This window comes from Panulirus ornatus, chromosome 12 (assembly GCF_036320965.1).
Source record: "Panulirus ornatus isolate Po-2019 chromosome 12, ASM3632096v1, whole genome shotgun sequence".
Lineage (NCBI taxonomy): Eukaryota > Metazoa > Arthropoda > Malacostraca > Decapoda > Palinuridae > Panulirus > Panulirus ornatus.
Window position 1 is genome coordinate 49,231,803 of NC_092235.1, and position 14,745 is coordinate 49,246,547.

Below are 14,745 nucleotides of genomic sequence, written 5' to 3' on the forward strand. Positions count from 1 at the left end.
GGCAGATGGGGAAATGGTAAGAGGCAGAGATGAGATGAAGAGGAGATGGAGAGATCGTTCTAAAGGACTGTTGCATGTGTCCTAGATGTAGTGTGTTTTGGACGTGGAGGTATGCGAAGGGAGAGTCATGACAAGTAGTTGTGGTGAAAAGAGCAGCGGTGTTGACAACCTTGCGTAATATGAAGTGCAGCAAAACGCTAGAGTGGATGGAATTTTAACGAAATGTCTTTAAAAAAAGTAGTAGTGACTGTACTGTCGAATTGAGGATTTTCTCTGTATATAAGGCTTAAACTGAGGTGCGTGAGGACTGACGGAATGCCCGTATAGTGCTACTGTATAAAGGAAAGGGCAACAACACTAACAAATGAAATAATAACAATAATAATAATAATAATGATAATAATAATAATGATAATGATAATAATAATGATACTACTACTACTACTACTACTACTACTATTACTACTACTACTACTACTACTACTATTAATAATAATGATAATGATAATAATAATAATAATAATAATAATAATAATAATAATAATAATAATAATAATAATAATAATAATAATAATAACAACAACAACAATAATAATAATAATAATAATAATAATAATAATAATAATAATAATAATAATAATAATTTCCTGAGAAGGTTACAGGGGAGGCTGCACTCACTACAGGGTCAGTCCACAATGCTGTACCAACCTTCCCGGGGAACCTACAGAGGACCTTGCCTTCCTAGAACGATACCACAACCAAACTACAACGTTACAGCAACGTGGGTACAACGTAACTTTTTTTTTCAGCTGAGCAGGTATGACTATAGATGGTGTACAGTGAAAGTAGGTTATGGTGAGGGAGGCAATGTGTACGTCACTGAAGGGAGGGAAAGAGAGAAGGTGAATAAATGGTAAATGAAAGAGGAAAATGAATGAGAGAAGTGGGAGAGAAAGTGAAAAAATGGCAAATGAAAGAGGAAAGCGAATGAGAGAAGAGGGAGAGAAGGTGAAGATGAACAAATCATGTAATCTGAGACGGATTAAAAAAGTATAGTGAATGGGAACAATAAAGAACTTAAAGGAGAATGTGTGTATAGTGTAAGCCAGTAAACTGATAAATAAATACATATATAAATAAACAACGGTTTACTGGGATGAGGCAGCTAATCAGCAGAAAATACACAGTTGATGTGCTACTGATATGATAAAACTGGGAGGTCATGATGATTGTTACTTAATCATGAAAGAGATTAAGATTAAGGTGGGCTGGATATTTTCACTCTTTGAATAAGCACATGGGTGAGGTACATCTAGATAGACAGGGTGGCAGACATAAAGGGATATTCACGGAATACACAGTTTGGTCTATACATTATGAACTTGACTGAACTAATATCAAGTGACGAATAGCTCTACAGTTATACGGTAGTTAACATAACTCATAGCCTAACTAACAGAAAACGCAGCTATATTCTTGCATAGCTATGCACTTTTCATTGATTGTTTATAAAGCTCGCAATGGTAGATATAGGATTGGTCTTATACGTGTTTGTACGAACTGTAATTGGAACAAGTCGATTGTGATGACGAACGGCGGTCCGTGGAAGACGGGCGACGGGGGGAGGAGGTCTCTGTGACTGGGGGAGTGTCAGCAGTTTATTGCCAAACTGCCATGTAAGCTGCCGGTGTGGGTCGGCGAGGGGGGTGGACAGGTTCAGCGAGATGATAGGGCCTCTTGGTAGATGGTGCAAGAAGGACCCATGACGATTCTGCGTGTACTTTTCTGCATGCACTCTTTCTCGCTGGTTCCTCTGTGTAGCTCTTAGCGAGGAGGACCAAGCTGGGGAGGCGTACGTGAGCTTAGGTAAAAATGAAGATGGTACATACATTCCTGAGCTCAGCTGGTGGAACATCCAGTGACATCAGTCGGCGGAGAAGGTACGGATGGTATGACGAAGATTTGAAGGTAGTGTTGACATTACCGGTATAATCCGTCGCCTACAGCGTCACTAGGAAGTTTGAAGTCCCTGACTGTTCGGATGATGTCAGGGGCCTAGTGTGATGTCAGGGGACAGGATGATGTCTGCGCCCAGGTTGATGTGTATCAATCACAGTCTTGTTGTGGCTGATGGCGACCGTTGGCCGCAGTCCACTCCTGAAGGGTGGTGATCATGTGCTCAAGGGCTCTGAAGTCAGGAGAGTTGCTGTTGATGTCAAACATGGAGCAGTCTACGTACTTCCCGCGGTAGAGAGAGAGAGAGAGAGAGAGAGAGAGAGAGAGAGAGAGAGAGAGAGAGAGAGAGAGAGTGTGTGTGTAAGTGTGTGTGTGTGTGTGTGTGTGTGTGTGTGTGTGTGTGTGTGTGTGTGTGTGTGTGTGTGTGTGTGTGTGTGTGCAGGAGGACTGCCGCTAGAGTGCGTTTTTTCCTAGGGTGCTGGTAGAGTTTATGTGCAAGGGAAGTGCCGTTAGTGTGCGCAAAAAGTGACAGCAGGATGAGTGTGTTGAAGATGAGTGCCGGTAGAGTGCGTGTATGTGCAGAGGTGCCGGTAGAGTGCGTGTGCAAGCAAGAGGAGTGCCCTAAGAAACCGTGTGTACGGCAGTGCCAGGAGAGAGAGAGAGAGAGAGAGAGAGAGAGAGAGAGAGAGAGAGAGAGAGAGAGAGAGAGAGAGAGAGAGAGAGAATGTGTGTGTGTGTGTGTGTGTGTGTGTGTGTGTGTGTGTGTGTGTGTAAGAGAGGAGTTAACAAAAGGGGTTGTGAGGGCCAGTGAGAGTTGAATGAAAGGATTGGAGACAGTGATAAGTGGATGAAAGGGAGAGAAGTGGTGGACAAGAGAGAGCAGGGAGTGGTGGAAAAGAGAGAGCAGTGAGTGGTGGATGAGAGAGAGCAGGAGTGGTGGACAAGAGAGAGCAGGGGGTGGTGGATGAGAGGGCAGAGACCGTTAGACGAGAAGGTAGGGAGTGATGGATGAGAGAGCACGGGGTGGAGGACAATAGACCAGGGAGTTGTGGATGAGATGGCGGAGACTGGTGGATGAGAAAGCAGGGAATGGTGGATGAGAAAGGCGGGAGTAGTTATGTGGCGGCCTAGTTAGAGTGGAATGGCAGGATGGGAGTAGTGTGGCGATGAGAGACACGACCAGATAGAGAGGCGATGGTGGACGAGGAAATGTGGGAGACAGGATCGGCTGGGAGCGGAGTGTGAGAGGGTAAGATGACAGTGAGAGGTGGACGAGAGGGCAGCTGGGAAAGGAGAATGAGATGGTAGGAGAGAGGGAAAGAGAGGAGTACAGTGAGAGCGGTGCCGCTAAGCCTGGTTGAGCCTGGCCAGCCGCACCTGAAAGCAGTGGAGCGTACCAGCCCATGCAACGTCACCACCACTACCACTACAACAACCACCATTACCACCAGCCAGATCTACCACCATCAGCACTACCATTACCTTCAGGCACCACCACCACTAACGGAACTTACGGGTACTCAGGGAAGTCAAGGGGTGTGGTAGCTATGCCACAGGGATGTGCTAGTTATACCACGTTGATGTAGCAGCTCTACCACGGGGAGTAGTAGTAGCCGTAGCACGCAGTGTACCGCAGCTGTACCGAGGGGTTGTGATGGCTGTACCAAAGTAACTGGTAGCTGTACCCCTGGGTGTGTGGTAACTACACCAAAGGGACTGCTGTAGCTGTACCACTGGGGCTTTGATAGCTGTATTTGGGTTCCCAGTGTCACAACAGCTGACTGGGTCATTACTCGCACATGAACCGTCATGCACGTGGTTTATGAAGCCGGACTAAGGCTGAGGTGGAGAATGCTCGTGACCTCACCCACCCACATTCAGTAGGGACGCTCGTGGTCCCGCCCACCTTCAGGAGGGATGCTCGTGACCTCACCCACCCACCTTTAGTAAGGATGCTCGTGGCCTCATCCACCCACCTTCAGGATGGAAGCTCGTCCCCTCACCCACCCACCATTAGAAGTTTTAGAGTAAGGTCAAAAAATATAACATATGTAATATAAGAAAGTATATTTACAGTGTTAACACGTGTATTTTCCGTGTTATGTGAGCTTGAACATCGAGAAGGAAATATGATCCTTGGTTCCACGCACGACCAAGTCCTCCTTATTTCATGAGATTCCCTCGCAGGAGTTGGTGCTCAGGATCATGCCCGTCGTTCCAGCTGGGGTGGAGGGAAAAAAACCGTCCTTCGCCATAGCCCAGTAGCTGGCCGTAACACCTGCTTCCTCTAGTGTCATTGTTGCTCACAACCCTCCACCCACCTCTCCCCACCTGCACTTTCCTCCCTCCCCCTCCACCTCTCCCCACCTGCACTTTCCTCCCTCCCCTTCCACCTCTCCCCACCTGCACTTTCCTCCCTCCCCTTCCACCTCTCCTCACCTGCACTCTCCTCCGCCCACCTGTCTCCACTGCACCTCTCCTGCTTATAAGCGCACCTGAGACCACCTGCAGTCAACCATCACATCTCCACCCTTCTTCAACCATCATCAACATATGCCTACACTACGTGGATACACCTGCACCCACTGGTCCCACCTGCAGATCCCCCGCGCTCACCTGCCCACACCCAGACGTGGGTGTGGTAGTGGTGTTGGTGGTACGGTGCTGTTGGTGAAAGCGTTGCTTGTGTTGGTGTTGGTGCAGTGCTGTTGGTGGCGTTAACGTTTGTACTGACCCCAGCAGGTACCTGGTGGGGGTTGTGTTTTGGGTGGGGATAGTGTTGTGGTGGTGGTGGTAGTGTTCAACACACACTGTCAGCACTGGTGTTGCTGCTTTTGCCACCACTAATATTACTATTACTGATGACAGCAACGGTGCTAGTATACAGCTGCCGAAGGCTCTCCTGCTGGTGATCGGGAGCGGTGGTGCTGGTGATAATGGTGCTGTGTAGTTGAGGTGCTGGTGCTGCTCAGGCGTGGCGGTGGTGCTGGAATTGTTTAGGTTTAGTGGTGGTGTTGTTCAGGTGTGGTGGAGGTGCTGGTGTTGTTCAGGTGTGGTGGAGGTGCTGGTGTTGTTCAGGTGTGGTGGCGGTGCTGGTGTTGTTCAGGTGTGGTGGAGGTGCTGGTGTTGTTCAGGTGTGGTGGTGGTGGTGGTGTTGTTCAGGTGTGGTGGTGGTGGTGGTGTTGTTCAGGTGTGGTGGTGGTGGTGGTGTTGTTCAGGTGTGGTGGAGGTGCTGGTGTTGTTCAGGTGTGGTGGTGGTGCTGGTGTTGTTCAGGTGTGGTGGCGGTGCTGGTGTTGTTCAGGTGTGGTGGCGGTGCTGGTGTTGTGGTGCTGCTGCTGCTGTTGCTCAGGTGTGATGGTGGAGCTGATGGTGAGGTGTTGTGGTGGTGGTGCTGCTGCTGTGTGTGGAATTCGTAGAACTTCAAATGATGGAGTCGCGAGTGCTGCTCCTGCAGCTGTTACCTCTACTGATGCTGGTACTGGTGGTGGTGGTGGTGGCGGCTGGGCAGCTGGTGGCATGGTGACCCCAGGCAGCAGCAGCAGCGGGCCAGCCAGCCAGCCGTGGTGGTGGAGGACCAGTGGCCGGCCGCCGCAGCTGCTGCTGCTGCTGCTGGTGTGGCCAGGCTCAGGTTGCTGGCTGCCAGGTGCGTCTCGTCCCTGCCGCCGCGCTCACCCTGGGTGTTGCAACAACCTCTGCATGTTGGTGTTCCTACATGATGCTGCTCCTGCATACTGCTGTTCTTGCATTCTGCTGCCCCTTCATGCTGCTGCTCCTTCACGCTTTCGCCCCTGCATGCTGCTGTTCCTGCTCTTGCATGCTGCTACACCTGCATGCTGCTAATGTCATTCTCGAAGCTGCTTGTGCATGTTTAGCAAAGCGCTGGTGTTCCTGCATGCTGCTGCTCACGCTCTTGCAGCTGTATGAGCACAGTCCCCTCCATACTGCAGTCATCCTGCTACTGCTGTTACAGCTGATGCTGCACATCCCTGTATGCCGTTCGTTCGCTGATCAAAATCAATAATCCTGGCTCGGCAATTATCATAAGAAGGTTCTTCTAACCGTCTATTTTTACCTACCAGTATATTTTGGTGGAATAATCCAATATCACTTCAAGGTGTTCCATGTGTGCTTCATCACATTTCCACTTTATCTCTAAATAACTTCCTGTTACCTATAGTTATGTGAATACCTATCTGAATCACCCATCCCACACACACACACACACACACACACACATACACACACACACACACACACACACACACACACACACACACACACACACACACACACACACATACATACACACACACACACACACACACACACACACACACACACACACATACATACAGTGTGAATGAAAGCGTATCTGTTGTGTCCGAATATAACCATGCTGCCACTTTACGTTCAGAGGGTAGCGGGGCACTTTACATGATTAGAAAGCTGTACCTGGTCATGAACAGACTCTATTCCTCGACATATATTCCTCGTGTTACAAATATCTAAAGGTGACCTTGACCATGTTTCCAGGCTCCGAAAGTTTTATATCTTTAAAGTATTATGTAAACCTTTGAGTACGGAGGAAATGGAGGAATATACATATATATATATATATATATATATATATATATATATATATATATATATATATATATATATATATATATATATATATATATCTTTTCTTTCTTTCTTTCAAACTATTCGCCATTTCCCGCATTAGCGAGGTAGCGTTAAGAACAGAGGACTGGGCCTTTGAGGGAATACCCTCACCTGGCGCAATTCTCTGTTCCCTCTTTTTAAAAAAAAAAAAAAAAAAAAAAACGAGAGGGGAGGATTTCCAGCCCCCCGCTCCCTCCCCTTTTAGTCGCCTTCTACGACACTCAGGGAATACGTGGGAAGTATTCTTTCTCCCCTATCCCCAGGGAAAATATATATATATATATATATATATATATATATATATATATATATATATATATATATATATACATATATAAGATTCGATCTCATTTCTCGTCTTTTTCTGAAGCTTTCCTGGTTGGGCCGACCTCCTAACCTTCCAACCATCTGACGACTGTGAAAGCTGCGTTGTATAAGCAGGACTGCCTCCACGTTCCCCAGGTCTCCTGATTGACAGTGGAACATCTGGCACGTGGGGCTACCCTATCTCCCCCCACGATCGGGATTGATGTACACATGGGCGCCGGGTTCTTGTACCTTACCTGGCGTTACACTCGTGTCTCTGTTGCAGTGCTTATGTCTAAAGCTGTCAACGCTAGTCTTCTACTACTGTTATCATGGCCGTTCCTGTTATGCGCTGTTGGTGGCACAATGATGCTTTTGTCTTTTCTACTTTACTGCTGACGCCATTTTAAGCCCACAAGGATCGCTCCTACTACTCTACAGTTTTTTTTTTTCTTCTATTCTTCTGTTGTTTTTCTTTCAACTGCTCTGTTATTACTCTTATTTACTACAGGCAACACCTTTATTCTACAGTTACTTTGACGACAGCAATGTTTACCTTTCCATTCTCCTTTATCGCCTTACATTTAATGTAAATGGTCGCCATCTTAGTCGACATTTACAGCCGTGTTCCCTTGCCATCCTACTCACGGAGTCCTCTTGACCCTATTGTTCCATTCAGTTGTTGCTGCCATCACTAGTAATGTCGTCACTTGTCCCTCCGACTGAGCCACCTCTTCTCTTTCCTCCAGTCGTGTCTTTGTTTACATGTTACTTATTTACCACTGACGATCCAATGTCTTCAAACTGGCTAAAAGGGTTGGAGATTCAATCTGGTTTTCATTGACATTCACATGACAACAAGACTAGTGAAGTCAACACAGGTATGTGTGTCACAGTGTCATTATATGTGAGTGGGTGATTTGTCTATTACTTTATATCCGTACGTTTCGCAATATTGTGTTAACCACACACACACACACACACACACACACACACACACATATATATATATATATATATATATATATATATATATATATATATATATATATATATATATATATATATATAAGTAATGATTCTTTTGACGTGACTGTTTTCAAAACCTAATGTTTTTCTCACATAATCAAACCAGAGCACACAAATTCTTTAACCCCTATCACAGAAGTGACCTTAGGTAACTTATATCTTTAACGTTCCATGATAGCTCTCATGTTGCCATGGGACCGAACTTGTAATTTCCAGCCTCGTGATACTTCAGTTACCTACAACGAACAACCAGTTTTGTATGGGGTACACGTCATGGTGACGATGAGCTGCGACGTCTAGTACCAACTTACAGATCAACTTCACTGTTTCTGAACTTCGTCTGTTTCTACATTCTGTTTCACAGCTACATAGGCACGGAAATTACGTCAATTTTTGTAATTCTAGTCTTTGTTTCTAGGGGTCATACGAAACGTGATGGTGCGTACTGTCAAAAGATAAAGGAAGCAATGGAAGAAACCGTGAAATGCTATGAAACAGCGTGACTGCTTAGTTTGTTAATGGCGAGCGTTAAAGAAAATTAAGAATTACATGCATATGAAGAAAATGTGAAAAATGGGAAGCAATGTCTCAGAGGAGAGAACATAGGCGATAGTTCTGATACTGAAACGGACTGTGATGTAGAAGGCGAGTCGTAGAGGTCATGGAGTAGAGGTGAGTCCAGGTTGAAATGAGCACAATGAACAAGTGTTAAAGGAAGGAGAAACTTCACTGGATAGATGCGATAAGAAGGTGTTGACGGACGTGCAGGACGCTAACACCTGCTGTGTCTACAGCGAACAGCTGGGGTGTGTTTATTTGGAGACACTACTAACAATATTCTGAAAGGCGGGTTAGGACATATTACTTTAGGTTAAGGTGATGAAGTAGGCATTTCTCAAGGCTCTGTAAGCTACACATTATGTGAATCTTACAAGTTCGTCTAGCACATGATGCGGGTGGAAAGGATATGAGGAATGGCCAGCAGATGTGTGCGAGCGGAGCGTGCGGAGGAAATCCAAATAAGACGGTGGTGAGGGGCAGATGTTGGGTGGGCAGGAGGGGAAGCCGGCGGGTGGGTGGTGCGGGTCAGTAGCCTTCAGGGACCCCGCCAGGAGTCTGTAGCCCTGGACGCCCCCCTCTTCACCAGCTGCTCCTCCCGCCATCTACCCTCTGTCTGACTAAACCCCGTAAGGTAACCACGTTCCTGGCTCGGAGTACCCACCAGTCAGGGACAGAGTGAGTGAGAGAGTGAGCGATGGGGCGAGGACGAGGACAGGTGGCACGAGACAAAGCCGACCACGGCAGGTGTCAGGCGAGGCGGCCGAGCGTGGAAGAAACATCATCTCTACCACAGTATACCACCACCCCACTATACCATCACTATACCATACCTCCTTTATATTAGACCAACAACACACTACATCCACCGCAATCACACTACTACCACCACATTAAACTACATCCACACTTTTTTTCGTACGTTGAAACGTACGAAAAAAAAAGAAAAAAAAGCTTACCACACTGCACCACCCCTATCATACTTTACCACCATTCCACCGTACCACAACCACACCACAGTATAACATCACATAACACCATATCTGCACTATACAACCACAATACACCACCGCCACAGTACACCACTACTGCACATAACCTGTGCACTATAACGCCACCACACGACAGAACACGGTGAGGAGGTTTACCCCTTACATATATGACGACATGTAGCATTATCTCACAAGCTCAAGCTTCACACGCTGTAAAAGTAAAAATCGTCGAGAAAAAGTTATCTTCTACTCATCATTCCACACAGGTACAGAATCAATCACATTTGCAAGTCGTTACACACGCGCGGTCCAGCTTGCCTGTAGCCATGTCTTCCGTTGCAGCCGTCACACAGCTGCTAACTGTAAGGTCACTGAGTATCTACCAATGGCGGTTCGTTCATGCGGTCCTGCGCTGGTGGTTCTGGTCATGAGGTCCCGCGCTGGTGGTTCTGGTCATGAGGTCCCGCGCTGGTGGTTCTGGTCATGAGGTCCCGCGCTGGTGGTTCTGGTCATGAGGTCCCGCGCTGGTGGTTCTGGTCATGAGGTCCCGCGCTGGTGGTTCTGTTCATGAGGTCCCGCACTTTTGGTCTGGTCATGAGGTTCTGTACTGGTGGTTCTGGTCATGTGATCCTGCACTGGTGGTTCGGTTCATGATGTCCAGCACCGGTGGTTCGATCATGCTGTCTTGCACTTATGGTTCGGTTCACGAAGTCCTGCGCTGGTGGTTCGGGTCATGTGATAAGGTGCTGGTGGTTCTGGTCATGTGATCCTGCACTGGTGGTTCGGGTCCTGTGGTAAGGTGCTGGTGGTTCTGGTCATGAGGTCTGGTGCTATGGTCTGGCGCCAGAGGTGGTCATTAGGCTCTGGATTTCCCTGGTCATTAAACATCCGAGTATTCCATTAAGGGCAGGCAAATGCAACATGGCGTTCCTTATGTCCTCCCATATACAGTATGGTAATTACCTCCCTTCATACGTTCACATCATCATCATCATCATCATCAGAGGGTAGAATCATCTCTTTTAGTGAAAAGTTAGCGATTTAGAACAAAAACGGCTACTTACCATGTATGCAAACGCCCTTGTGTCCATATTGTTTGTCAGTACTTAATCTGATATATTCTCCGTCACGTCGCATCAGCTACTCAAAAGTTCTTATCCTGAAAAGATGCGAGGCTCTGGATGACACTCAACCAGCCCTGAGCCGAAGTTACGTGTCACTGTGGCATGTGCAATGATGGGTCTCCTCCTGTTCCTCCCGTTTCACAAAAACACGCCCTACACGCTGAGAGAGAGAGAGAGAGAGAGAGAGAGAGAGAGAGAGAGAGAGAGAGAGAGAGAGAGAGAGAGAGAGAGAGAGAGAGAGAGAGAGAACACAAGCAGAAACGTCTTGTGTCTCAAGATTAATGCAGAGGTCGTTTCAGTCCTCCCAGGTAGATGGTGAGGAATGTCGATATTGGTACAAATATTAGGTCGTCAGCCTCCTGATGGTCAGGCTGAAGGGATAGTACTGTTACTTGTCCTTGCAAGGAGCTCGGTTGGCTCTGTCGTAATGTGCGTCAATATACAGCCTCAGGAGCTGGGTAGCAGCTATTCTATTTTCACTCTTTCTGCGTTGCGGGGGGGGGGGGGGGGACGAGGATTGGCAAGAGAGTTTGAACGCATTGGTCTTGTATTCGCAGCTTGAGAGAAAGCCTTTCATGCTGGCTGTCAGTACCGGGGTTCTTTTCCTCAGTCTCTTGAGCCCTCCACTGACTCCGTCTGTCTCACCAGACTTTGCGGTCTTACTATTGTCACACCTGCCCGGGACGCCGTGGACCGCATCTGCCTGATGATACCTACAGTGTGTGTCTGCTGTGCAAGCGATGCTAGACAGATCCCCGAAACGTCCCTATTGTTTCCTAGGTCATCATCATCTGCACGAGTTCCAAGAAATCGATAACATATGCTTTTCTTTTGTCTGTACTTAGGGGTGTACTATGATCATGGCGTTCACACTCCAGTATTTTCAGCAGAACACTCTCAGTTGGTACTGGCCAAGAGTAACACAGGAGCGGAACGAATCCGTCTCATATCAGTGATTCGAATATCTGCCAATAAAAGTCGACTTATCTGTCTGTATATGCCACTCGAATGTCGACTTATTTGCTGATGACCAGTTTTCACAGCTTGGCTTTTCTTGACGAAGCCGAGAGTCTTCCTCTTCTACATGTACGTCCTCTCTCTCTCTCTCTCTCTCTCTCTCTCTCTCTCTCTCTCTCTCTCTCTCTCTCTCTCTCTCTCTCTCTCGCTCGTTCGTTCCAAACAATAAAGATGAAAGAACGTATAGGACGACAAAGCCTGTTATAATCATCCGCCAAAGACGGTCTTTCTCCAAGAAACAGAAAAGTATCAAAAGGATTCCACGATGAGCTCCCTGATCTGACGATCATTAGCTTCATCTGCTTGGAACTGTTCAGCAAGGGTACATTATATTCTGCTGATCCAATACTTATTTCTATATTTCTGATGGCACGTTTTGCAGTCTTCTTAATACCAACAGTCAAGGCCAGTCCGCCCTGATCCTCGTCCCCGCTGGACACACCAGCTTTACCACCTTTTGTCTCTGAATCGTTTGAGTATGTTCTGGAGTCACGTTAGGTGGGGGTCTTGAGACAGCAGCGAGTCTACTACGCTCGGTGACGCACACGATCAGCTCCTCTACGGCTGTTCTGGTGGCAGTAATACATCTGTCATTTAGAGAGTTCTCTAGCCAAAGGACCACGTAGAAGCTCGTAAACCAGCATGTCACTGAAAGCATATCAATGCAATCTATGAGGCTAAAGATATAATACCAATGACGCTCTTCAGGTATTCATACTCTGGAAAGTGCATTCTGATGAGAGAATTTCAGAAAGCAGCAGAGTGAGGGAAATAATGGCTCATAAGGTGCTCTACCATCAGAGAAACATTCTAAGTTTGCTGTAAAAAGATCTTGAAATTAACCTTCTTATTTGTCTATTTGAGGTGATTCATCTTTGACATTAGCATACTGAAGCATGAAATAGTTTTAATCAAACATTCACCAGATCTCTGCCAGTCTTATGGTAACCTTAACTACTATACTTCTGCGTGTGTAACAGTGCACTTGGTCCGCACTATAGCTTGTTCCCTAGCTTAAACCTCTCTTAGAAGGCAAGGAAAACAGAAGTGAAATTCGGAGCGCTAGCTCCTGCATCACAGGGGCTTCCAGGACTCTGCTTAGGCTATGACGTAAATTTGAAATTACCTATGGTTAGTGCTGCTAGAATGGAGCTTTAAAGTCACCTCTTGGGAAAGTATCACCATTTAAACTCAAGACTGGGTCCAGTAGGGGGTCCCCTTTGGCGTCCAATTCTTTCTAAAATATGAAGCAATACTGAAAAGAATATGTTAGCTTACATTACATTCGATTTACGAAAACACATTAATATGTATCAAATATCTGCCCCCTTTAGATACAGGTATGATCAATCGTTTAAATCTGGTCGGTTTCATAAAAATCTTTAGCACTGTTATGGTGGTGGTTCATCAATGTTATGCGAGTTTAGTCCTATCATGATGGGCTAGATTGCTACGATGGTTAGCACTGTCGTGATGGTTTAGCACTGTCATGATGGTTTAGCGCTGTCATAATGGTTTGGCACTATCATGATGGTTTAGCACTGTCATAATGGTTTGGCACTATCATGATGGTTTAGCACTGTCATAATGGTTTGGCACTGTCGTGATGGTTTAGCACTGTCATGATGGTTTAGCGCTGTCATAATGGTTTGGCACTATCATGATGGTTTAGCACTGTCATAATGGTTTGGCACTATCATGATGGTTTAGCACTATCATGATGGTTTAGCGCTGTCATAATGGTTTGGCACTATCATGATGGTTTAGCACTATCATGATGGTTTAGCGCTGTCATAATGGTTTGGCACTATCATGATGGTTTAGCACTGTCATGATAGTTTAGCACTGTCATGACAGTTTAACAATGTCATGATGAAAATATCATGGAAAGTATTTCTGTAGCAAGACTTCAGTGCGGAGTGACAGGCTAAAAAGACGGGCAGGAGCCAGTGAGGCACTAGGCGAAGTCAGTGAGTGTGAATGTGTGGTCTTATTTCTGCATCTTAATGATAACATAAACTAGGATCATTGAGAAGCTCTGCTTTGTGCTAATATGTAGTTTAGATAATTATCAAAATGTATTTAACTTCTTTTTATTTACTGAACTACATTAGCCTTAGTAAAGGTGCGTGCCTCCTTCTCTAGTTTTGATCGCTGATTTAAAACATTTTTGAAATCATGAGATTTACCAATGTTATGTCCTGCATTCCACCTGCATGACTGGGAATCTCACTTGACGGTAAGGATGGGGGTGGCTAAGTTCGTGGATATGAAGGGTGAGGCTCCCGGGCGTAACACCCTTCAACGAAACAGCCATGGGAAGTCTGGTGCTGTGTCTCCTGAAGATGATTACTGACCAACAGTGTATTAGGGACGTGTTCTGAGTCCCATGTGTTGTATCGGTAATTCTTTGGCTCAGTGCTATCTGTCATGCCGTCTGATACTTCTCCAGTTAACATATACAAATCCTCTGCCTAGTATGATACTATATTGCCATATATCTTATTCATATCTGGAAGCCAACTACAGCTTCTGTGTTGTGGTGCGTGGATGCACCCACGCCGGGGAAACTGACTGAAGCCTTAGACCCGACAGGTGAAGTTATTGGAGGGAAGTTAGAGTGATTTCCTGCCAGTATATACGGTCAGGGTCGGCGGGATAAAAACTCACACTCTTGTCGTCCTGTGTAACTCTGTAACCTCATAAAGCGGTGCACTTCAACACCACATCACTGTAACATCACCGCACGACATCATCAGAACACTGCACTAACACCACATAACACCACCAGCAGCACCACACCACCACTACATGACACTTCAAAGATATACTACCATTGAAGACACCAGCACAACACTAAGCCACCACCACGACATCATCAGAACACTGCACCAAAACTACATGATACTGTCAGGACTACCACCACCACACTCTACACCAGCACACTACACCACAATCACACTGCAACACCACAAGTCTACACCACAGTCATTTTGCACAATCAACACACAACATCTCTATCACATTTAATCACAGCCACATAACACTATAATGCACCAATACTATCGACATTACAACAGCGCACTACACCAACGCC